The 24,165-nt window shown below is 50.6% G+C and overlaps 3 long non-coding RNA genes and 1 other non-coding gene across 4 annotated transcripts in view; 2 read left to right on the top strand and 2 right to left on the bottom strand.

Annotated features, from left to right (window-relative positions):
• Positions 1–5,532: 5,532 nt before the first annotated feature.
• Positions 5,533–6,952, bottom strand: LOC111824254. The gene is made up of 3 exons (XR_002827322.1): positions 6,878–6,952; positions 6,556–6,667; positions 5,533–5,680 (listed from the first exon to the last, which is right to left on the bottom strand). It is a non-coding gene; the product is annotated as an uncharacterized LOC111824254 (long non-coding RNA).
• Positions 6,953–8,374: 1,422 nt separating this feature from the next.
• On the bottom strand, positions 8,375–12,448 carry LOC106695294. The gene is made up of 3 exons (XR_001346362.2): positions 12,398–12,448; positions 11,201–11,300; positions 8,375–8,869 (listed from the first exon to the last, which is right to left on the bottom strand). It is a non-coding gene; the product is annotated as an uncharacterized LOC106695294 (long non-coding RNA).
• Positions 10,828–24,165, top strand: part of LOC111824252 — a 15,063-nt gene continuing 1,725 nt past the window's right edge. Inside the window, exons 1-2 of the long non-coding RNA XR_002827321.1 lie at positions 10,828–10,838; positions 14,934–14,939. This is a non-coding gene — a long non-coding RNA (uncharacterized LOC111824252). The remainder of the gene's footprint in view (positions 10,839–14,933; positions 14,940–24,165) is intronic.
• Positions 11,830–11,936, top strand: LOC111824256. The gene has a single exon (XR_002827323.1). It is a non-coding gene; the product is annotated as a U6 spliceosomal RNA (small nuclear RNA).

The following is a 24,165-nucleotide window of genomic DNA, read 5'->3' as shown; positions in this document are numbered from 1 at the left end:
CAGAATGATTACAACGTCCATCTAACGAGTTCATACGTGATCTGACCTGGGAGGACTCAGGAAGCTCAAAGAAGTCATGTAAGTGCTGGACCGATTGTCCTCCATCCCGCTTGCAGCCTGGACTCACAGGAAACTCCCGATGACCTGTTGGCAGCGGAAGAAACCTGTGGCCTGGCTTAGCCATAACCTAGCGTCATCTCGATGACCCAGCAGAGAGCGAGCAGCTGCAGCCACAGAGCCCTGCAGACATTCCTGAAGGGCAGGGCCACGTACCCCGCTGCAGGTCACCTTCACTCACTCTGCTGAGTGACACCTGAGCTGAGATGCAAGTTCACCCTGACTCATGGTTCTGGCCGAAATGCCCTGCTATAGAGCTGGCAGAAGAGAAGCCAGAGAGGGAAATATTCACATTGGCATATGCAGAGGCCTGAGGACAGTTTTCACCAATGGGCACAATCTAAGAGATTTTTGCTTATTACATTTTTCTTTGCCTTTTCTCCTGCTGACTCCTCTTTACGACTTTTCTTATTCGGGGTCTATCTGCTCTTTCTTCTATTTTCCTCATCAATTGTTTTTTCTTCTTCCTTTATTTTAAACCTTTTCCCTTCCCATATTCCTCCAATTCTTTGTTTTTATTCTCTGTATTTCATCTCTGCCCTTCATATTGCTTCTTATCCCACCCATTTTTTTGCTTTTGTTTGTGTGTTTTTTGTTTTGTTTTTCTGTCTTCTTGAGTTTTTCCTTCTTTCCTTTCCTCTATCTTTCTTGCTTTCTTTCATCGTCCCTAAATCACTCTTCTCTGGCTCTATCGAAGCAGAACTGTCCTAGGTGAAGTGAACAATGGTGTCACTGGAACCATAAAAACATTCGCTCAGCACATTAACCGACCCCTGGCCGAGCCAGTTTACACAGCTTAATTCGTAAAGGGAGGAGAGACCAGAACGTCCTGAGAAAAGACCCCGAACAGACAACAAAAAGTGTGTACTCTAAAGCTTACTTCATGCCTCCCCAGTGGACTGAAGGCCTTTTTATTTCTTTATTTTTAGCCAGGGCAACTATCTATATGGAAGAAACAATGAACGAGATAATTCAAAGACAATGGATCTGAACAGAAATTAGTCTCAGAAACCAAAATATAACTGTGGCCCTGCACTAAATCTAGGAGTTTTAAGAGTCAGGTGACCAATGAGTTTCAGCTCAGGTCCATTTTGAAGTAGGGGACATATGTTGGGACCACCCTTGGTTCCTCTGGTCCCAGGAGGCATAACCGAAATAGACAAAGCAGCAGAATGAGCCCCACACTCATCACTGCCAAGTGGGAGTTACTAGGGTGAGAAAGTCAAAGCAGAAGCCTCTAGAACTGCCTGTAAGAGGATAAGAAGGAAACCCAAAGCCTCCCACATTCCTGGATGAAGGGCAGAGATTTGTGCCACAGGAAGGATGTGAATATGCAGGATTGTGTCCATTGGAACACATCCTCACCGACCATCTGATTTGACTTGTGAAAAAGGAGGAGAAACGGGAGGAGGAGGAGGGAATAGGAGAGGGAGAGGTAGAAGAAGGAGGAGAAGGAATAGAAAGACTGGGAACTCTACAACTTCAATTTAAAGTGCTACATACATGATCGAACCCCGGAGGAACAAAGCAGGAAGATAGTCTGTGTCCCAATTTACCTCAGTACCAACTTCTGTACAATGAATCCATCTTTCTGCCTAGACCCGTGGACTCCTGGAAAGTGTTCTATGACCTATTGACAGAGGAAGGAAAGCTGTGGCCTGGCTCCCCGATGATTTTCATGGTATCAAGGGCCAACCAGAGAGGGGCTGCTGCAGCACGACAGCCCATGTCTGGACGTCTGTGAAGGACAGTGGGTCACAAAACCCTCACAATGGGCAGAGGTGGGGCGGTCGCCTCCTCACTCACTGTGCATGGCTGACAATGCCCAGCTGTGGAAGGAGATGCTGACTCAGGGCTCTGCCTCAGATTTGAAGCAGGCAGAGGCACTGAGGAAGCCTGACTAGGAGATCCCTCACAAGCTCTCTGGGCAGACGTTCGTTGGACGTTCTCGCTCAGTGGTCACAAATATTCAAAGATGTTTGCGTCTCATGTAATGCTCACCAGAGTGAAGCCTCAAAGTGAGAGATTTCATTAGTCAAAAGGATAAAGTGGCACGTTCTATATTTTCCCTCGGCAGTGGGATGTGAAAGCACAAACAAAAGAAACAAACAAAGTCTCCTATACACACATGGAATCATGTGTTTACCGCAGGGGAAGCAGGAGGGAGGGCCAGGTGAATAATGGGGGCTCAAAGGCAAGAGGGCAGAGAGACAGACATTGGTGGCAAGCACACAGCTGAGTGTGCTATGTTGTACCATGAAGTTGTACAAGTGAAGGTTTTTAATGTGATTAACTAATTACCCCCAAACAGTAATCATGAAATACTTTTTAAGTATTTAATGTTCAAGAAATGAAGAGATACTTTTCTGTGTTTGAATAATAAGAACATGTATTTGTTTACCTATCATTTGTTCAATAAAAACCAGGCGAATAATCTGTTGCAGCTGGGCAGTAGCAATTGTCTGAGAGCATTAACCCTCAGACAATTAGTGAGCAATGGAGTCTTGAAAAGGAAAGGAAGTCAATGGTTAAGTGTTACAAAACCCAGTTTTTATTCCTGGGCCCTGCCAAGCAAGGCAAGAGCTAGACACTGGGCTATAGTGTCTCTGGACGGAGGCGTGAGGACTGCGGTGGGAACCAGCGGGGTTCCTGCATCCAGTTCCCGTGTCTCTGGTGATGACACGCAATCTGAAACAGCTCTGAGTGGCCCCCAGCAGCACACACGAACATGCTCCCTCTCATCACTTTATCGCCTGCTGAGTTCATTTCCAAGGCTCCCGATGCTGCCTGAGGAGCTTCAGGGCACCAATAGTTTACTTCTATGCTTCCAACCAGATGTGGAGAAAATCGGAAAGTTTCCTGAGGGGATGACATTGACGTTCTGAAAATGCTTGAGTAATCTGCAACAGCCGACAGGGATGGTTCCCTGGTTTATAGCTAGCACACCTTCAGCTTGGAGAGATTCAGGACATGAATAGGTATATCTCACAATGGCTTCAAGCCATATGCGAGGAAAAACGTGATGGATCATGGGAGGGCTGTAACCGGTATGGGATGAAACTGGGATAATTCAGGGTTTGTCAGAGACTGGAAAAGTGTGCAAGAGGAAGCACCAAGAGTAATAAAGGCAGAGACCTCTCCTGTGGCAGCGGCTACCTTGACTAGACTCAAACCCCAGCAGGGAACTGAGGTGAAGGGAAGGTTTGACCATGAGGTAGTGTGCTACTCTATGGAAGAACTATGTGAGTGCTGAAACTTACCCAGGCAGAAAAGTATGCAATCTGTGTGGAAATAATTAACGGTCGAGGACATGTTCAAGGAAACATAAGTTTGGACATGAAGGCACCTATTAATTTGGGCCCACAGGAAGAGCCTGCATTTACATCTGCAGTGTGGGTCATTTTACAAGGCCCACAAGTTGATTGGGATGGTTGGCAGACAACTGCATCCAAGGATGGCCCAAGGGGGCAGCATGGAAGTGCCCACAGTCTCCTTTCAGTAAAGAAGCAGTTCAGCAGTGTAGGGAGGAGGGACTGTTGGAGTGTATTGGTTATTTGAGCCCTATGGCACGTGGAGTGCCCACATGGCATACCTTTCACCAATACATGGGGAACTATATTGATGACTGGAAACAGCATATTTGAAGAGCTGCATGAAGACTCTTTTATGAAAACCAGACCTTGGGAACTGCACCCTCTCAATGGGAAAGTCCAAATGTGATGAGAGACATTGAACCCCAGAGCAGGGGCACTGGGCCTTTTCCAGTCACTGAACTCTCGGTGGATCTGATCAGCCTGAAATACAGCAAATCCAAGCAGGATCTAGTGAGTCTGTCGGCACTGATGTACAGTGTTGGCTAAAGACTCATGTGTTCCTAGTGGTGGGGAGAGGAAGCTCACAGCATTGTTGCTCCATCTAGTGAAGCAGAAATGTCCCCGTGAGTACCAGGGCCCAGCAGCCTAGGCCCTGTGCTTATTTCTCTCAGGTTCTCAGGGATGTCTTGTTGCCTACTACAGGTCAATTTATGAAAGATACACTCAATTTTCCACAGAAAAGATTCATTCTAATAGATTCTATTAAATAGAACCACAGCTATTTGCTTACACAGAGTCTATGGCTGCTGTCAAACTATGAGGAGGCTTGGAGTTTCTGCAGAGACCAACAGCCATCGAGTCTCTGGCTGTTACAGAAACAGCTTGCAGACCTCTGCTCTAGGGTCTTGGACTCCATTTCCTTTTTAAAAAAAGTACATTTTCATTGATTTTAGAAAGGAAGGGAAAGGGAGAGATAGAAACATCAATGATGAGAGAGAATCATGGATGGGCTGTCTCCTGCATGCCCCCTATGGGGGATTGAGCCTACAACCCAGCATGTGACCTTGACCAGAATCAAACCCAGGACCCCTCCATCCGCAGGCCAATGCTCTATGAATTGAGCCAAACCAACTAGGGCTTGGACTCCATTTCTAGTCTTTGCCGAGCAGGTTAAGAGTTTTGGAGGTCAATTTCCCTAAGGACAATCTTTTCCAAGTTAGTTAGGCAATATTGAGACTTCCCAGATAACAGGAAAACTGGACCATCTGTAAATGCTTTTATGCTTCTGTGTGAAGTTGGGATACACTCCAATGAAACCAGTCCACGGCCTTTGCTGCTCTCCACACAGGCTTATGATGGAACTCGGCTGCAGTGAATGGGCTGCAATGAGTGTGCTCCCTGCAGGCCAGCCTGGTGCTTAATGTAACTAATTGTAAGTTGCCAATGTGAACACACAAACAAAGCCTGGGACGTGTCGATGTGCAGCATGACATCGCCTGGGAGCCCCTCCTAGCCCCAAAGCCACTGAGCTAATCCTTGGGGCCTCAGAGGGCAAAACCTAGCCCTGTAGAGCCTTCCCCAGCCCCAAAGAGCAGAGGGCAGCATTGAGGAGCCCGGCTCCTCATTCAGAGACGCTTAGTGAAGCCCCCAGCAGGCCCTGGTCCTCTCTCTCAGAGAGTTCAATGGCGGCCCAGGATCCAGGCAGCCTGGGCCTCTGTCTTGGAGCCCAAACAATGCCCTGCAACCCAAAACATGTCAATGATGTGAAACGCACACTCTGGTGTCTACAAATACTGCTTTATGGGAATACAGCCACACCTATTTGCTCACATATTGTCTATGACGCTGCGTCTAAGAGAAGAGATTGGAGTTTAAATACACACCTTAAGCCATTGACTCTGGCTGTTACAAAGTCTGCAGACGTGATCTTGGATCCTGGAATAACTCGATAGTCTTTGCATGTCTGGCTGAGGTCTCTGGAGAGGTCTCTTTCACTAAAGACCGTCTTTTCCACGCTGAAGGCCATTCCTGGTTAGGGGAATGCTCTGCGACACCTGCAGACATGCCTTGTGCTCTGCGTGAAGCTGGCACACACTCAGATGAGACCCAGCTATGGCAGCGGCTGCTCTCTGACAGGCTCCGGATGGAACTCAGCAGCAGTAGGATCTTGGGATGAGTGTCTGCTCCCTGCATGCCAGTCCTGTGCTCTGAGCCTTGAGACTCACTGCCAGTTGCCATCAGAACGGTGCCTGGTGGAGCATGAAGACCAGGAGGCTCAGCTGCAGGCCACCTGGCCCGCTGGGGGGTGTAGTGCGAGGGTGGTGGGCCCCAGCTCAGGCCGTTGCCGGCTTGCCTAACCTCCCAGGGTGGTCTCTGCTCCCTGGGGTGACACACCCAGACTGTCCCCCTGCTGGAGGTGCAGGACATTGAGGTACCAACTAGATCTCTGCTCAGAAGGGACCAGTGGTGGCGGAGTACAACCGGGCTCTTGCCAGTAACAGGGAATCGGACAGGGTGACCGGGCTGAGCTGGAGCACCTGCGGGAGAACTGCTCCTGGGGAATCGCTGAGCCAACCACAGCTGAAGAGATGCATGCGCAGTGCGCCAGGGGCTGGGGCGGTGCGGGGCCTGCCCTCAGGCTGTGCTCCCTGACCGGCTGCAGGACAGCTTCCTGCTGCAGGGCACGAGGAGAGCCCTCACTGCACGGTTCTGCTTACTGGTTCTTTTTGCTGTTTCTTTTTCTGTGAACCTTGACCTTGCTCAGACCAAAGGTACTTCCGGCCCCTGCTGGGGGCAGGTGGGCTGGGGGTGTTCCTGGGTGCAGAGCTCTGCCTCAGCTCCTCCTGGCCCTTTCCCGCCACCTAGAGTTCTTCCCAGAAAGCCTCTCGGGCGGTTTGCAAACTGCATTAGGCGGGGCTTGCTCTACATTACGGTGCTTGGCGCCCTGGTTCCATTACCCCTGCCCCACAGCCCTGGCTTATGTACCACTCCATCATCTGTGTCCTGGGCATCCCACCACCATTGTGGCACAGTGGGTCCCCGCTAAACACCTGCGGACAAGGTCAGGGATGTCCCTGGGCCCTGGCTAGAGCAGTGTTGTGTCCACCACGCCCTTGACTCTCACCAGGGGCTGTGTCAAGGCCACACGCGGGCAGCTGGGCCGGCTTTTCCTCATGGCTGGGCTGTGCAGCCCCAGAGCTGGCCTCCAGGCTGCTCCAGTTACAGAGCGCTCGGTCCTATTAAGTTGACACATGGAACCAGTCACATCGGGTAATTAGTATCATGGTGGTGGCAGCAGCCTTTGTCCAATTCTATGGAGTCCCCCACCTTCAGGTCGCCCACTAAGGCCTGGAGGGGGGGGGGCTGCACTGATGACTCACATATCTGCGCTTCCTTTCTGAAGCTGGAAGGGAAACTCCCCAAGTGCCTTAACAGTAACTTCTTACCTGAATTGAGAGGAAGCATCTGAGGGGTCTGTTTCTAGAAGAACCTCTTAGAGAACCCAGGGCCCGCCAGGCTCCTGCCCAACTACCTGCTGCGGCCTGTGGAGAAACTGCGCATGTTCCCTGCTGCCCCTCCTCAGCCGGCAACGCCATCCCCTGGGCACAGAGGCCTTCGAGGCTCATGTTGGGATTTTACTCTCCTCCAGCCGTTTCTAGGGAAAATAATGGACTGGGCTTTTTTGGACATTCTGTTTCTGGAGCAAAATGTCCCTCTTACCCCCATCCTTCCTGGGTGACCCAGCTTAGAACAGGACACCCATTCATGGCAGTTTTCAGAGATGATTGTAAACTCGTCTGTTTCTGGGGCTGGATCTGCTGATGGCAGGAAGCATGGAGTCCCCAGCTCCAAGGCAGCCGGCTAGTCATGGAGGTGTGTCTGGGCCTCAGATACCTTGAGTTTTCATATTTGTCCTTGGGAGAGTGATGTAAGGTTACAATGGGGAAAGATATTCAATCTTCAATACTAGGTTTTAAAAAGAAATCTGCTGTGTTGATATGTACCTAGAGGCAAAGATTATGGTGAAACTGAAAGGAAATACAGAGACAATTAGCATTCAAAGAAGAAAAAGAACAATGCCTGTGACTTGTCAATGTCAGCGTGACACGGTGAAAGACGATGCTAGCCTCAGAGTTCGGCCTAGGGTCAGCACCTCGGAGCCGAAGCTCCCGCACAGAGAGCCCGCCTGGCCCCACATAGCGGGGCCCATCACCAAAGGGCTGCGCCTTGCTCAGGGAGAGCAAGCCCTAGGCCCTGGCCTCTCTCTCAGTGAGGCTCTGCCCTGATATCACTCCCTGGCCTTTCTCTCCAAAAGTCCTAGCCAGGCACAGGGCCCCAGCACCCTTGGCCCTGGACCCTCTCTTAGAACATTCGAGAACATGAAGAAGCTACCATAGAGGACAAGCCCCATAGGGACCCCGGCTTCCTAGTGGACTGGAGGGGCCAGATTTCCAGTCTCTGGCTGAGGTCCATGTGGGCAGCACTGGTGGCTTGCGTCCCCTTCTTAGGCCTAAGCATTCCTAGCCTTGAGGGGCAGATAGTGAGGGTAAGGGGCTGTCCTCACGCTGAGGATGGCCTGTGACTTATCCATAAAGGGCTCTCTGGGTTTCAGAAAAGTAGTGCTTAACCATGGGCCACTGTTACCAGGCAACCTGGCTGCCCACTGTGACCTGGGTGAGAGGTCACTCATGGAGCCTAAAGAGGCCACACACAGGAGACCACATGGAGGTGAAATGGTTCACACATGAAGGATCTCGGAGGATCAGAGCCGTGAGATAAGAGCTGGCCCTCCTGCCAGACAACCAATCCCTCTTTCAGCCTAGACTTGTGGGCGCATGGAAGGCTCCCTATGACCTGCTGACAGAGGAAGCAAAGTCGTGGCCTGGCTTACCGGTGACTCTGCATGATGTCAATATCCAACAGGAAACTGGACAGCTGCGCTACAAAGGACCATTCGGGATGTTTGTGAAGGACAGTGGGTAATGAACCCATCACGATGGGCAGAGATTGGGCCGTTCACCTCCTCATTCACCTTGAAGATCTCCTACCTGCAGACTTTTTCCATGGCGGTCACCGTAGGGGAAAAAGCATGAGTGAGGATACGATGGCAAAGGAGTTCCAATACAAGGATGCCATCCTGTGAGTGTTGAGCACAAACTGGAGTGTGCTATGTTGCATTGTGAAGTTGTACAAGTTAATATAATGTCATTAACTACATGATCCCCCAATATTTAATAATGGGATAATTTTAAAAGAATCTTTGTCAGTCTTCCTCTTGTTTTTGAAAGTAAGAGACATTCCTCTGTTTTCAAATAATGCCAGCATAGTTTTGTTTACTTGCCTCTGTTCATTAAGGATCATGGAAAGCCTCTGTTAAGACTGAGCAGTAGCAGGTGTACTTAGGGCATCAGCCATCAGACAGTTATTGAGGAAGATGGCTAGGAAAATAAAAGACAATCATTAAGAGAAAACAAACACCAAGTTCTATTCCAGAGTCCATTCAAGACAATCTCTAAATATTGGGCTACAGCATCACTAAACAGAGGAGTGAGGATGGCTGTGGCTATCCAGTGTGTTTTTAGTTTGTAGTTTCCATGTTTCTGGTGACATAGATGTTCTGAAAAATTTCTGAGTGGTCTGCAACAGCAGACATGGATGTTTTCCTTGATTTATATCCAAGACACCAGATTCAGCTTGAAAATATTCAGGACATGAGAAGATTTATTTTCTCAATGGTTCCAAGCCAAAGATGTGAGAAAACTGGGAAGGTTCATGGTAGAGTTATAACCTACATGGCTATAACCTAATTGGAATAATTCAGAATTGTTCATGGACTGGGAAATGTGCAAGAGGAAACACACAAGGACGACAATGGCAGTGAGCTCTACTGCAGCAGTTGCCATCTCGACTAGACACAAATCCCAGCAGGACACTAAAGGTGAGGGGCAGAGTGCGACCCTTGAGGAAGTGTGCTACCCTTTACAAGAGCCAGGTGAATTCTGTGATTTACAGAAGCAGGGAAACATGGATTATGTATGGAAATAATTAATGGTGGAGGGACAATGTTCAAAGAAATATACATTGTGATGAAAGGGAATTTAATAGTTTGGGGCGACAAGACAGAGACTGTGCATTTATATCTGCAGCTTGGGTCATTATCAAAGTTGTATAAAGTTTATTGAGATGGTGGGCTGAAAAAGACATCCAAAGATGGACCAAAAATTGTAACGTGGAAATGCCCACTGATTCCTGCTCTACTATAGAAGAAGGAATGCTTTGGTTGGCCCCTTTTCAAAAAGTTTTATCCGAGTAACTATCTCTTTGGGGGAAACAATGAACTAGATAATTCAGCAGCCACAGGAAAATGGTTATGAACAGAAATTGGTCTCAGAATCCAAAATAATACTATAGCCCTCACTAAGACTAGGAGCTTTTGAGGGTCAGGTGACCAGTGAATTTTTGCTCAGGTCCATTTTGAAATAGGTCCAAATTTGATCTCACCCATTCTGTGGTTGCTCCTGGTTGTAAAATGCATAACTGAAATAACTATACCAGAGGAATTATCCCACACACTCATCACTGATGAGTCAAGGCAACTGTGGAGAGAAAGTCTAAACCAATCCATAAGAACTGCCTGTAACTGTACAAGTATTAAGTTAGAAGCTGTACCATCTGCCTGATGAATATGAGGGATTTGTGCCAACATGAAGTATTTGAAAGATTCAGGAGTGCGGATTTGGGCACATCCTCATTACGCTTTTGGTTTGTTTTGAGAGAAAGAAGGAGGAAGAGAAGGAGGAGGAGATTGGACAGGAACCAGAAAGAGAGGAGGAAAAGATGGAGAGAGTAGACGGGGAGGAAAGAAAGTTTAGAAGAAATAGAAAGAATAAAAAAAGGATGAGAAGCAAGAGGAGGAGGAGTAGGAGATGGAGAAGAAAGAGAGAGAGGAGAAGACACAACTTGGAAAGTGGCAGTGTACTCACCGATTCTTTAACTACAGGAGACCCCATGCTGCTGCTGTACCATGTGTACTTTGCTTGAGCAACTTCAAAGTCCACATCACCTTGTTCCATATGCACCTACAGTGCAGGCAAATGCTTCCTCCTCGTGTTCCCATAGTTCAATTCAATTTGCCTTCTCTCAGGTGGCAAGGCCCCCATACACCTTCATTATCTTCCCTCAGGGATGAGTCATCTCTACAGGCTGAAGGTCCTCACTGCCCTTTTCTTCCACAGGAAATACTTCTTGCTGGTCAGTTACAATGATGACGTTATCCAGAATGGGCCAAGTGAGTGGGACAATACTACTCTAGAGTTGATACACTTTAGAGTCAGTAGCTGAGGAAGAAATCTGACTGAAATTCAGAATTCTTACTCAGTGAAATATGTTTGTGTCCAGTGCTCTTCTGTGGGGCAGGCAGGTGTCTGAGGTAAATAATGATTGCTGGCATCTGGCCCCTGCTGCCAAGATGGAGAACCAGCGCCCAGGGAGCTCTGGATTTCAGAGGCAGATTACTCCTCAGTTGGGTATATGACTCCATGGAGTGACCTGAAAGTTTGCTTCTTTTGAGTTCAACCCGGAAAAAGACAGGCACTGTCACAGGTGCAGGCTGCTGCGTGTCCCCCTCCATGCACCGCAGCAGACGTGATGTTCCTACCAGTGTCCCTGACAGATGGGGATTGTGGTTGGGACCTTGGGAAGGCTGGTGTGTGAGTCACAGAGCAGGTGCTCAGGATTCCCCACCCATAAGCATATCCTTGTTTACTTACCTTTGGTTCACTCAGGATGAGATGAAGCCTGTGTTCGGACTTGTCAGCAGCAGGTGTGCTGCAGGGTGTTAGCCACCAGACAGTTAATGAGGACTGGTGTCTATGAAAAGAAGAAAAAGAGTTACAAAGCCAATTTCTAACTACAGAGTCCGCCAAACAAGGCAGTTTATGAATACTGGGTGACAGCATCACTAGATGGAGGAGTGAGGACTGCTGTGCCAATCCAATGGCTCTCCTGGCTTCTCTTGTGAATGTCTGTGGTGATGACATAGACCATCTGACAAATTTCTGAGTTGTCCACAGCAGCACACATGGATTGTTTACATGACTTATAGCCAAGACTCAGATTCAGCACAAAGAGCTTCAGGACATGAGTATATATTTGGGTCAATGATTCCAAGCTAGAAGCGAGAAAAATTGGAAAGGTTCATGGTAGAAAGCTGGCATATCTGATCATCAGGGTTCCCTGGGTTGCTGAGAGCTGGGGAAGAGGTAACTAGGGGCCAAGCTGCATAGGTGCCCTGGCTCCCCCACAGACCTGTGGGCGTCAATGGCTCCAGCCTCTGGCTGAGTCCATCAGGGCATCGCTGGTGGCTTCCATCCCCATTAGTCAAAAGTTGTCCTAGCCAGTGCTCGCTTCGGCAGCACATATACTAAAATTGGAACGATACAGAGAAGATTAGCATGGCCCCTGCCAAAGGATGACAAGCAAATTCATGAAGCGTTCCATATTAAAAAAAAAAAAAGTGGTCCTAGCCAGAGGGGCAAACATTCTGGGTGAGGGGCAGTCATCACCCTGTGGATGGACAGAGATTTGTCCCACAGGATTTCCTGGGTTACAAAGAACAAATCTTAAACATGGGCCACCAAGTTACCGTGCAACCTGAGCTGTCCATTATGACCCGGGTGTGATGTCACTCACAGAATCATTAAGGGCCCTGCACGGAAGACTACATCAATGAGTGTGGGCCTGATCCAACCTGGGCTGATCAAAGTAGTTATATGAGGTGACGCCTTGGACCCTACGGTCAAACAAGGAGTCCCTGTCTCTACCTAGACCAGTTCACTCATGAAAAGCTCCCTGTGGCCTGTTGACATTGAAGCCATCACGGCCTGTCCTCCTGATGGATTTGTATGATGTTGATAAGCAATGTTATTTCCTTCTGGAATAATATGAGTACATTTCTCCGTACTTACCTTTTCCTCACTAATATCAGTGTGAGCTTCTGTTAGGACTGGGCAGTAGCAGGTACGTTGTAGGGCCTTAGGCATCAGTTCATGAGGAATCTACACTAATAAAAGAGAAACATGGTAATTGGCGTACGACTGCTACCCTTCCCATTGGCTAATCAGCATATCCTTATGCAAATTAACTGTCAGCCAAGATGGCTGCTGGCAGCCAGGCAGCTGGAAGCAAACATGAGGCTTGCTTGCTTCAGTGACTGCGGACTCCAACGTTCCCCGCCTGCCTTGCCGGCCTCTGAGCTGGCAGTTTGAAACATTCTAACAAATATAGGCCGGGATCTCAGAGCTGGAGTTAGTTATACATTGTTTCAATTATAGAACCGAAACAAACCAGATACCTGCTCTCAGAGCTAGAGCCAGAGCTAAAGCTGGCCCAGAATAAAATAAAAAAAAGGAGCGGTTAGGAGCTTCAATCAACAACCACCAGCCTGAAAGCAGCCCTCAGCCCCTCACCCAGACTGGCCAGGCACCCCAGTGGGGACCCCCACCCTGAAGGGTGTGTGACCAGCTGCAAACAGCCATCATCCCCTCATCCAGGCTGGCCAGGCACCACAGTGGGGACCTCCACCCTGATCCAGGACACTCTTCAGGGCAAACCAGCCGGCCCCCAGGCCTCTATCCTATATAGTAAAAGGGTAATATGCCTCCCAGCACCGGGATCAGCGTGACAGGGGGCAGCGCCCAAACCCCCTGATCGCCCTGTGGCTCTGTGTGTGACAGGGTGCGGCGTCCCAACCCCCTGATCGGCCCTGCTCTGTGGGTGATAGAGGGCGGTGCCCTAACTCCCCTATCTGCCCTACTCTGTGCGTGACGGGGGGAGCTCCCCAACCCCCTGATGGGCCCTGTTCTGTGCATGACAGGGGGCAGCGCCCAACCCCCTGATTGGCCCTGCTCTGTACGTGACAGGGTACAGAGCCCCAACCCCCCTGATGGTCCCTGCTCTGTGCGTGACAGGGGGCAGTGCCCCAACCCCCTGATGGGCCCTGTTCTGTGCGTGACGGGGGGAGCTCCTCAACCCCCTGATCAGCCCTGCTCTGTGCATGACAGGGGGGAGCTCCCCAACCCCCTGATGTGCCCTGCTCTGTGCATGACAGGGGGCAGCGCCCAACCCCCTCATTGGCCCTGCTCTGTGCGTGATAGGGTACGGAGCCCCAACCCCCCTGATGGTCCCTGCTCTGTGCGTGACAGGGGGCAGCGCCCCAACCCCCTGATTGGCCCTGCTCTGTGCGAGACAGGGGGTGGCACCGCAACCTCCCCATCGACCCTGCCTTGAGTGTGATGGGGGCGGTGCCCCAACCCCCCAATTAGCCATACCCTGAGCGTGACTGAGGGTGGCATCGCAACCTCCCAATCCGCCCTGCTCTGTGCATGACAGGGGGCGTGCTCCAACTTCCCAATCAGCCCTGCTCTGAGCCCGACCAGGGGCTGCACCTAGGGATTGGCTGTGCCCTCTGCCACCCGGGAGCAGGCCTAAGCCAGCAGGTCGTTATCTCCCGAGGGGTCCCAGACTGCGAGAGGGCACAGGCCGGGCTGAGGGCCCTCCCCCCTCCCCCCCCCTGAGTGCACAAATTTTTGTGCACTGGGCCTCTAGTTGTATCTATAAAAAGAAAAGAAAATCATTCATTCAGTGTTAAAAAAACAAGTTATAATCCAGATTCTGCTCAAGACACTTAGTAAATATTGGGCTATGGCATGTAACACTAAGTGGAGGAGTGGGGGCTGTGGTGGCAATCCAGTGGGGTTTCTGAGTTCTCTTTCCATGTCTGGGGTGATGACACAGATATTCTGAAAGTTTTCTGAGTGCTCCAGAACAGTGGACATGGATGGTTTACTTGATTTGTATCCAAGAGATCTAATTCAGCATGAGGAGATCAATTTTGTCACAGGTTTCAAGCCAGATATGAGAAAGACTGGAATGGATCATGGTAGTGTTATAACCCAAACAGGAGGAAAGTAGAATAATTCAGAATTTGCCAAGGAACAGAAAATTTTCAAGAGGAAGCACACCAGAGTAACAAAGACAGTGAGCTCTTCTGGGACAGTTCCTACCTTAATTAGACTCAAATCCCAGCAGGACCCTAAAGGTGAGGGGAGAGTTTGGCTTCTGAGGTGGTGTGCTACTCTATGTGACATGTAAATGCCCTCTCTCCCTTGTTTTAAATTATGAAGAAGCAGTTCAAAAGTTTATGGTGGTGGTAATGTTGGAGTTGATTGGTAATGTGAGTCCAATTGCCCACTCTGGGAGTGCCCACATGGCATACCTTTCACCAATGCATGGGCAACTATATTGATGACTGGAAACAGCATATTTGAAGAGCTGCATGAAGACTCTTTTATGAAAACCAGACCTTGGGAACTGCACCCTCTCAATGGGAAAGTCCAAATGTGACGAGAGACATTGAACCCCAGAGGCAGGGGCACTGGGCCTTTTCCAGTCACTGAACTCTCGGTGGATCTGATCAGCCTGAAATACAGCAAATCCAAGCAGGATCTAGTGAGTCTGTCGGCACTGATGTACAGTGTTGGCTAAAGAGTCATCTGTTCCTAGCGGTGCGGAGAGGAAGCTCACAGCATTGTTGCTCCATCTAGTGAAGCAGAAATGTCCCCGTGAGTCCCAGGGCCCAGCAGCCTAGGCCCTGTGCCTAATTATCTGAGATTCAAAGGAAGCCTATTGCCAGGTAAATTATATGAAAATCAAACTATTCACAGAAAATATCTATTCTAATAGAGCCACAGCTACTTATTTACATAGATAGAGTCAAGACTGTTATCTAATAATGAGGAGAGGCTTGGAGTTTCTGCAGAAACCGTAAGCCATTGAGTCTCTGGCTGTTATAGATGCTGACCTCTGACCTCTGACCTAGGATTCCCTTTATAATCATTAAACAAGATTTTAGAGAGGTCTTTTTCCCTAAAGACAAAAATTTCCATGCTTATTATTCACTAATGGCCCAGTGCACAAATTCATGCACATGGAAAGGAAATGAAGTAGAAGAAATATTTTAATATTGCAATTTGCCCTTTATAATAGAAGTGTGAACCAAATTCATGATCAACAACAACAGATGGAAACACGTGTGTGATTGGTGCCAGTTAGAGTTGTATATGTATCGCACATGTGTGAGTCAACTTAGCCTTTTATATATAGACTAGGGGCCCAGTGCATGAAGATTCGTGCACGTTGGTGTGAGGGGGTCCCTCAGCCCAGTGGTTGGCAAACTCATTAGTCAACAGAGCCAAATATCAACAGTACAACGATTGAAATTTCTTTTGAGAGCCAAATTTTTTAAACTTAAAACTATATAGGTAGGTACATTGTTATTAACTTAAAATTAGGGTACTCCTAAGCTGGCCTTTGCTAAAAATGTCCTCCATCTGATTGAGGTACATTCGCTGAGGTTGACCCCTTCCAACTCTCCCATCCACACTCATCTTGTATACTTGTTTCATCTATCTTTTGTCACCCGCGCGCGATTTGTGGACGGGACTAGCACTAACCACTGCACAATGAGACTGCTGACTGGCTCACTCAATTCCTGCATGAATCATGTGTGCCTCCCCTGCACTGCATATCCCACAACCCACCTGCACCGAGTCTCCCTTCGCCCTACCGACCGACCGACCAACACCCCCCACTTCTTCTAATGCCACTTCTTCAAAATAGACTCACCCATGCCAAAAAACGACTTCTGCACATGGGCCACGAAGTTTCAGTCGCACTGTACGTGCACACCTGCACATGGTATTTTGTGGAAGAGCCACCATCAAGGGGCCAAAGAGCTGTATGTGGCTCTTGAGCCTCGGTTTGCTGACCACTGCCTCAGCCCGACCTGCACCCTCTCCAATCTGGGAGCCCTCAGGGGAGCCCTCTCCAATTCAGGAGTTTCTGTCTGTCTTTGCAATCATATGAATGAATTGTCTGAGACCTCCAACCCAGTTTGGTTTGTTGCTCACAGAATAACAGAGGCATTTTTTTTCTTTGCTTCATTGGTGGAGATTTCCTGGAAGTTTTAGGATATCTTCCCTTTAATTTTTCCTAGACAACCTGACTTTACTTATGTCTTCACCTTTGCTTTCCCTCCATCCCCTACTGCAACAGTAACTTGCTCCAGGCTCACTTTGCTCTAGTGCAGCCATGGGCAAACTACAGCCCGCAAGCCGGATCCGGCCCGTTTGAAATGAATAAAACTAAAAAAAAAAGACCGTACCCTTTTATGTAATGATGTTGACTTTGAATTTATATTAGTTCACACAAACACTCCATCCATGCTTTTGTTCCGGCCCTCTGGTCCAGTTTAAGAACCCATTGTGGCCCTCGAGTCAAAAGTTTGCCCACCCCTGCTCTAGTGTCTAGGAGATCTGTCTGCCACCAGAACCATGATTCCCAGCATTCCTCTTGCTCCCCATGCTCTGGGCTTCTGGTCCTGGGGCTGCCATCAGAACTATTCCCAGAATTCCTAGTGCTCCCTGCTCTGGGAGTGACCGAGGGAGCCACAGCCCCCCAAGCCTCCAGCTCTCCTGCTCTGCTCTCTGCCCAGCAACCACGGGAGCCATGTCCCCACACTGGAGCAACCGAGGGCGCCACGTCCCCCAAGCTGCTGGCTCTCCCACTTCTGCCCTCTGCCCGGCGCCTCTGTATGCAAATTAACCACCATCTTTGTCAGAATAATTTGCATATTCACCCTGATTGGCTGTTGAGCATAGCAAAGGGACGGTCAATTTATATGTTTCTCTTTTATTATATAGGATACTAGGGGCCCAGTGCCCTCAACCCTGGACTGCACTCTCTCCAATCTGGGACCCCTCACCTCGAAGGATGTCCTACTGCCGATTTACAGGGATCGGGCCTAAACTGGCAGTCGGATATCCCTCTCACAATCCGGGACTGCTGGCTCCTAACCACTCACCTGCCTGCCTGCCTGCCAGACTGCTCACCCTCAACTGCTCCCCGCCGCCGGCCTGCTTGCCCCTAAGTGCCCCCCACCAGTCTGATCACCCCCAATGCCCCCCTGCCAGCCTGCTCGCCCTCACCTTCCCTCCCCACTGGCCTGCTCGCCCCCAACTGACCCCCTGCTGGCCTACTCACTCCAAATTGTCCCCCCCACTGTCCTGATCACTTCCAACTGACCCCCACTGATGGCCTACTCGCCCCCAACTGGCCCCCCTGCTGGTCTGCTTACCCCCAATGGCCCCATCCCCCATCAGCCTGATCACAAAAATCTGCCATCCCATCCTGGCCTGAACACTCACAACTGCCCTCCCCTCTTGGCCTCTAACCGCCTCTACCTCAGCCCCTCCCATCCTGGCCTGAACACTCACAACTGCCCTCCCCTCTTGGCCTCTAGCATATTACCCTTTTATTAGTATAGAGGCCTGGTGCATGGGTAGGGGTCCCGCTGGGGTGCCTGGCCAGCCTGGGTGAGGGGCTGTGGGTCTTTTTCAGGCTCACCACACCTCCTTCAGTGTGGGGGTCCCCACTGGGGTGCCTGGCCATCCTGGGTGAGGTGCTGATGGCTTTTTGCAGGCTGGCCAAGCCCCCCAGTGGGGACCCAAGCTCCCAGCCTCTCCTTTTTTTCTTTTCAGCACCTCCTTGAGTGGAGGTCAGGACGGGCTGGAAGCAGGTATCTGGGATTTATTTATCTTCTATAATTGAAACTTTGTAGCCTTTAGCGGAGCCCAGGGACAACCAGGACAGGCAGAAAGCTTGGCTTCCTCCATCGCCAGGCCAACCCAAGCCTCCTGCTGCTCCAGCTCTGTGGCCACTTCCATCTTAGTTGGGTTAATTTGCATACTAATTCCTGATTGGCTGGTAGGTGTAGCAGAGTGATGGTTAGTTTGCAAGTTTCTCTATCTCTCCCTTTCTCTCTGTAAAAAATCAATAAAATATATTTTAAAAAAAGATGCGGCCGAAACCGGTTTGGCTCAATGGATAGAGCATTGACCTGCGGACTGAAGGGTCCCGGGTTCAATTCCAGTCAAGGGCATGTACCTAGGTTGCGGGCATGTCCCCAGTGGGGGATGTGCAGGAGGCAGCTGATCGATGTTTCTCTCTCATCAATGTTTCTAGCTCTCTATCTCTCTCCCTTTCTCTCTGTAAAAAATCAATAAAATATATTTTAAAAAAAGAAAAAAAAAGAAAGACTCTGTGAGTCATGAGGCTACGGTACACACAGGGGCGGGTCTCAGCCCATCCTCCACACCAAGGCCCCCTGCCCCCTGCCTGCCAGCAACCCTGCTCCCACTGCCAATGCTCCCATGAGCTGACGGCGCCGGCCCCACTTGTACCCCCTGAGGGCACAGAGTGATTGGGGTCAGTGCCAGCAGCAGGTGCAAGAGAGGCGGCGCTGTCAGCAGGTGTGAGCAGCAGCTGCAGTCCCAATCGCCCCTCAGGAGCAGGGGTAGAAGTTTCCAGGACATTTCCCAAACACCATTGTCTTCATCTCCTAAATTCCTGTGGCAGCTACATATGACAGGGAGGCAATGCCAAACAACAATGCCAATTTAGCCCTGACACAGGGACAGAAAAAAGGGCAGTTCTGAGGGAGAGGCCGGGCACAGGCTCAGGCTGTGGGTCTGACTCTGAGCCACACGCTGCTCCTTCTGTCAGCACTCGCCTCCGGAAGTTACAGCTCACGCTGCTGAGCTTTCAGGATTTAGTCACACACCTCGACGTGATTTCTATGAAACTTGCTTCTTAGAAAAATAAAGCTTTGAAAGGTGTGGCACAAAACAGGCTCCTAAATACTTGTAAAGGGATGAAGCAAAGCATGAACCTCAGGACCTACAATGCATGCTCCCCATGAAGGGGACAGTATTTGTGTCTAGTGTCCTCAGGTTTGCAAAGTGACATGCAGGTGCCGTCACCCCCCCACCCCCCAAAGGGAGAGAAGTGCCCCCTCTCTGAGCCCCTCTGCGGGTATCAACTGGGAAGGCACCAGCATCCAGGTCCCTGCTCGCCATGGGCGAGATTGACCTACCACTGTTCTCTCCCCATACACTTGTGAATGAACAAGGGAGTGAATGAGTGAGCAAATGAATGAGTGAATGAATGAATGAATGAATGAGTGCGTGAGTGAAAGAGTGAATGAGTGTGTGAATGAGTGAGTGAATGAATGAGGGAGTGGATGAATGAATGATGAGAAGATGAGTGATTTCAGTAGAGTCTATAAAACATCGAGTCTCTGGCTGTTACAGGAAAAACGTGCAAATGTGATTCAGGATTTTGGGTTCCTATGATAACCTCTGTGTAGCAGCTTAACAACTTTGGAGAGATCTAGTTCACTAAAGACAATCTTTTCCATGGCAGTAAGTCCTTCGTTAGGCACTCCTGTCTGCAGAGCACTGCAGAACATATGTAATACCCTGTGTGAAGGTGAGCGCTCTCCAGGGAAGCCAGTCTTCGGCAGCTGCTGCTGTCTGCACAGGCTCAGGACAGAGCTCAGGCAGAAGGGGGCATTGGAGTGAGTGCCTGTCCCTGCAGGTGGGCCTGGTGCTCAGATCCGTCTGACACATTGTAGTTGTCTCTGGCAACACAAGTACAGAGCTTGTGACTTATCAATGTGCAGAGTGACGTCACTGAAGACTGCTAATGCCCAAATATAAAGTCCTGCCCTGAATGCGTCCCAAACACCACTAGTTTAAGTCTATTTCATGGTCGGTAGTGACACACTGAGGAGACCTCTGCAAAGTATTTTTTAAAATATATTTTTCTTGATTTCAGAGAGGAAGGGAGAGAGAGAAAAACATTGATGATTGAGAATAAGTGATCGGCTGCCTCCTGCATGCCCCATATTGGGGATCGAGCCCACATCCTGGGTCTGTGTCCCTGACTGGAATCGAACCTGGGACCCTTCAATTGCAGGCTGATGCTCTAGTCACTAAGCAAAACTGGCTAGTGCCTCTGCAAAGTTTCTAAGCTGCTATGCAAAGGTTCACATAGGAATCCCGCCAAGAACAGTCATTTTTCCTCCGTAGAACCTCACTTACAATCCCAAACAACAGAATGGAAGGAAAGTGATACAGAAATGCCTCCGGAGGTCTTTCTTAGTTTAAACCACGGCACATCGCGCAGCACCTCTGAGGTGCTCGGAGGCCTGGACACGCTGGGTGACGTCCCTGCTCGGGGATGATGACACTAGAAGTTGTGCATGGCCTTTCTCTGCTGCTTTGTGCAGTAAAATAATAATGTGCTGTACAACATGGTTCCCACAATGTAATGATAGTGTTTTTCAAAAGTATTATTCACAGAGTAGTACATCCAAAATCACTGCATTTTCCCTTTCCTCTAACTTATGAACAACACATTTAGTTTAAAGAGCATTTTCATACAATTGCCTTCCACCAATTTTGTGAGTAAACTGAAGGTCAGTGACTTAGCCGTGCATGAGGGGAACAGTCCAGAGCTCAACCCAGGGCTTCCATGACCAGCCCCTTCCCACCAGGGTGCTTCTACCCACAATTTGCAGTCTCCCGCTAACTTCACCACAAGGAAACAAAGAAACCCTTCGGAGGTTTCTCAAAATAGCAACTTGCATCTCAAAATAGCAACTTGAAGAATTTGGTAAAACTAGAAAGTCACCCTCCACTTTTCAAAGAGTGAAAAACTTTGAATGTTACCTCTTCTCTAATTGTCCAAACGCCTTCAATGGGGCCCTAGTCAATTACGAAGCAGCGCCTGAGATGGACCACTTATTGACAAGAAAACATGGACGTCTATGCCTGATTATAATGCCACTGCGCACCCCACTGCAGGCAATGGCCACTGAATCACATCCTGGGGCCAATCGCTTAGAGCTCAGCGTCAAATTATATTGCAAGCTGTCCATCTCACCCTCCTTTTCTAATTAATTTTCTATAAAAAGAGACGTTTAGCCCTAGCCGATTTGGTTCATTGGATAGAGCTTCGGCCTGCAGACTAAAGAGTCCCAGGTTCTCCGAAACCGGTTTGGCTCAGTGGATAGAGCGTCGGCCTGCGGACTGAAGGGTCCCAGGTTCGATTCCGGTCAGGGGCATGTACCTGGGTTGCGGGCACATCCCCAGTAGGAGATGTGTAGGAGGCAGCTGATCGATGTTTCTAACTCTCTATCTCTCTCCCTTCCTCTCTGTAAAAAATCAATAAAATATATTTTTTTAAAAAAAGAGTCCCAGGTTTGAGTCCAGTCAAGGACACAGGTGGGGGTTGCGGGCTCCATCCCCAGTAGGGGGCATACGGGAGGCAGCCAATCCATGATTCTCTCTCATCATTGATGTTTCTACCTCTCTCTCCCTCCCCCTTCCTCTCAAAAAGCAAATATATGTCACAGGCCTTCAGCTTACTCAGAAAAATCACTGGAAGGCAATTTTGTGTATACACACAGACACAGAGAGAGATGTTCAGAGTCTATTTCCAGCTGTGACCAGTGACAGCGTTATCCCCGCAGCGTTCTATCTGGAGGGAGAGTGAGCGGCTCCTGCAGGAAGTGCAGAGGACTGGCAGCTGCTTTACTCTGTGGTTCCACCAGAGAAAAGACTGAAAGCCCTTGGCACTTTGAGTGAATGGGAACTTCTTACCTCTAGCAGAAGTCACTGCACCCAATACAGCTGCGGCGTTCTCAGAACACGGCGTCCTATTAAAATTCAACACCAAGAGTCCCGCAGAGGGAGAAGGGCGGCCAGCTGGACAGGGCACCTGCGGACCAGGGGCCGCTCCCCCGCCCCCTGCCCGTGCGTCACCTTCTGCAGCCGAGTCAGCTACCCGAGGGGAAACTGCACCCGGGCTTTCTATGCAGGAACGTCTTCATCCTCCAAGCGGCCCAGGACTTCCCCCTTCACAGGAAGATACAATGACCACTCCCCCCAAAAGACAAGTCATCCTCTCGCAACTCCACTGCGGTCAGGTTTCTCCAGCCTCCAGCCCCCACCCCGGGGGTCCCTCCTGCCAGTTCCGGATGGTCCCTGAGTCTCGGCCCCATCGGCATGTGCCCCGGGGAGGAAGTCACCCGCTGAAAACGGGGTCGCTCCCAGGGCCTGACCCATTCCCTGCACTGTGCCCACGAGTCAGGCTACCGGACCCACTAACTGCACTGTGTGGAAACGGGGCACCACGCAAAAGTTGGGGGGACATCCCAAGCCCTTTATCACCAGGCAGAGACCCCCGCTTCCCTGCCCTCCCTCGCCCCGCGCCCACAACTCACTCAGCCGCGATCCGCGGTGCCTCTAAGTGCCTTTCTCCTTCCCCAGGCGCTCTGACCCCGCCCACCGGGAGGCATGACACACCCACACCCACCGTGATTGGTCGTGAGGAGCGCGAAGGCCTCCATTGGCGGAAGTGCCTCCCCTGCCTTAGCTACTCCCAGCGCCAACTAGGTCCAGAGAGGCAGGGTGCACGCCTGCTACTACACCCCCTCGCCCCGCGCCCCAACCTGACCAGAGCTGCATGTGGTATGTGCTGGCATGTGTTCACCTGTCCTGAGTTGTACGCCTGCCGAAACCCACAACCTCCCGAGGCACCGCCACAGCTTCCCGCCCCACATGCTTGTCGGGGCAGAGACCGGTTTCTCCTAAAGTTTAGTACCTAAACTGTTCTGGGGTCGAGTTGACCGTTCATGGCCTGTATGTCCGGGCTTTGTGGACAGGCCTTGGAAAGACCTCCTACCTGTGCTGAAAACCATGGATGTTGGTGGGGTGTGGAGGTTGTGGGCCACAAAAGAGAAGAAAGAAAAGAGGAGGGCGGGCGGGCTGAGAAGAAATCCATGAGGACGGAGGGACTTGATGCACTGGGCTCCATGGGCCGAATGCGCTCTGATGACGCTTCCCACTTGCACACTGGATGTGGTATGTATGTATTCAGATGATATGGTATGTGTGTATTCGAGGGAGGGGGACCGGGCCCTCACAACGTGTGCCGCGCGGGCGACCGCGACGGGGCCGAGTCAGCGGTGCCGGCCGCTGGCTGACCTTGAGAGTTGGTTTCTTGTTGCTGCCGCCTGTTCTTCCGTTAATGTAGTGTTTTGTTTTGTTTTTTCTGTCTTGCGTCGTGCCGGTGTCCCCGACGCAACACCGCGGGCTCTCTTTTAGTTAACTGTGGAGGAGGCCCCCGGTGAGGCAAGAGGACGAAGCCCAGAGGCGGCACGAGCTCACTCCTCTCTCTCTCTCTCTCTCTCTCTCTCTCTCTCGACGGCCCCTATCGCGAGCGCTTGTTTGTGTGTCCACCCTGTGCTTGACCCTGTCCCGGTCGGGTTCGGCCCCCCCCACCCCCGTGTCCCCTCAGAAGTGTCTCCACGTGGCTCCGTGGACCCGATGGGGTGTTTCTGCTGGGGTTTTGGGGTACGACGCGCCCTTGGTGAGAAAAGCCTTCTCTAGGGATCCGAGAGGGTGCCTTGGGGTACTGGACCCCCAGCCGCTGCCCCTCCTCTGGAAGCGCGTTCGGGTAGCCGCCTCTGTGTTTGAGCACTCGGGCCCCTCTCGCACCGGCTTTGAGGGGCCGAGCGGCGATGCAGCTTTGCCTTACTGTGGCCCGCGCCTCCGCCCTCCGAGTCCGGGGAGGGTCCCGCCAGGCCTGGGCCAGCGTCCGTCGCAGGGAAGCGCCCCGTTACATGAGCGTGCACGCGCGCGTTGCCGCGTGTGCATTCGGGCGCGCAGGGGATTCTCTCCCGTTGTGTGCCGAAGGGGTTGGGGGGCCGCGGAGGCCTTTCCCGTCCCCCGGCGTTCCCGCTCCTGTGCCTCGAGCGGCTCTCCGCACG

This window comes from Myotis lucifugus, unplaced genomic scaffold (assembly GCF_000147115.1).
Source record: "Myotis lucifugus unplaced genomic scaffold, Myoluc2.0 scaffold_1052, whole genome shotgun sequence".
Lineage (NCBI taxonomy): Eukaryota > Metazoa > Chordata > Mammalia > Chiroptera > Vespertilionidae > Myotis > Myotis lucifugus.
This window is presented reverse-complemented; position numbering and strand designations above follow the sequence as displayed.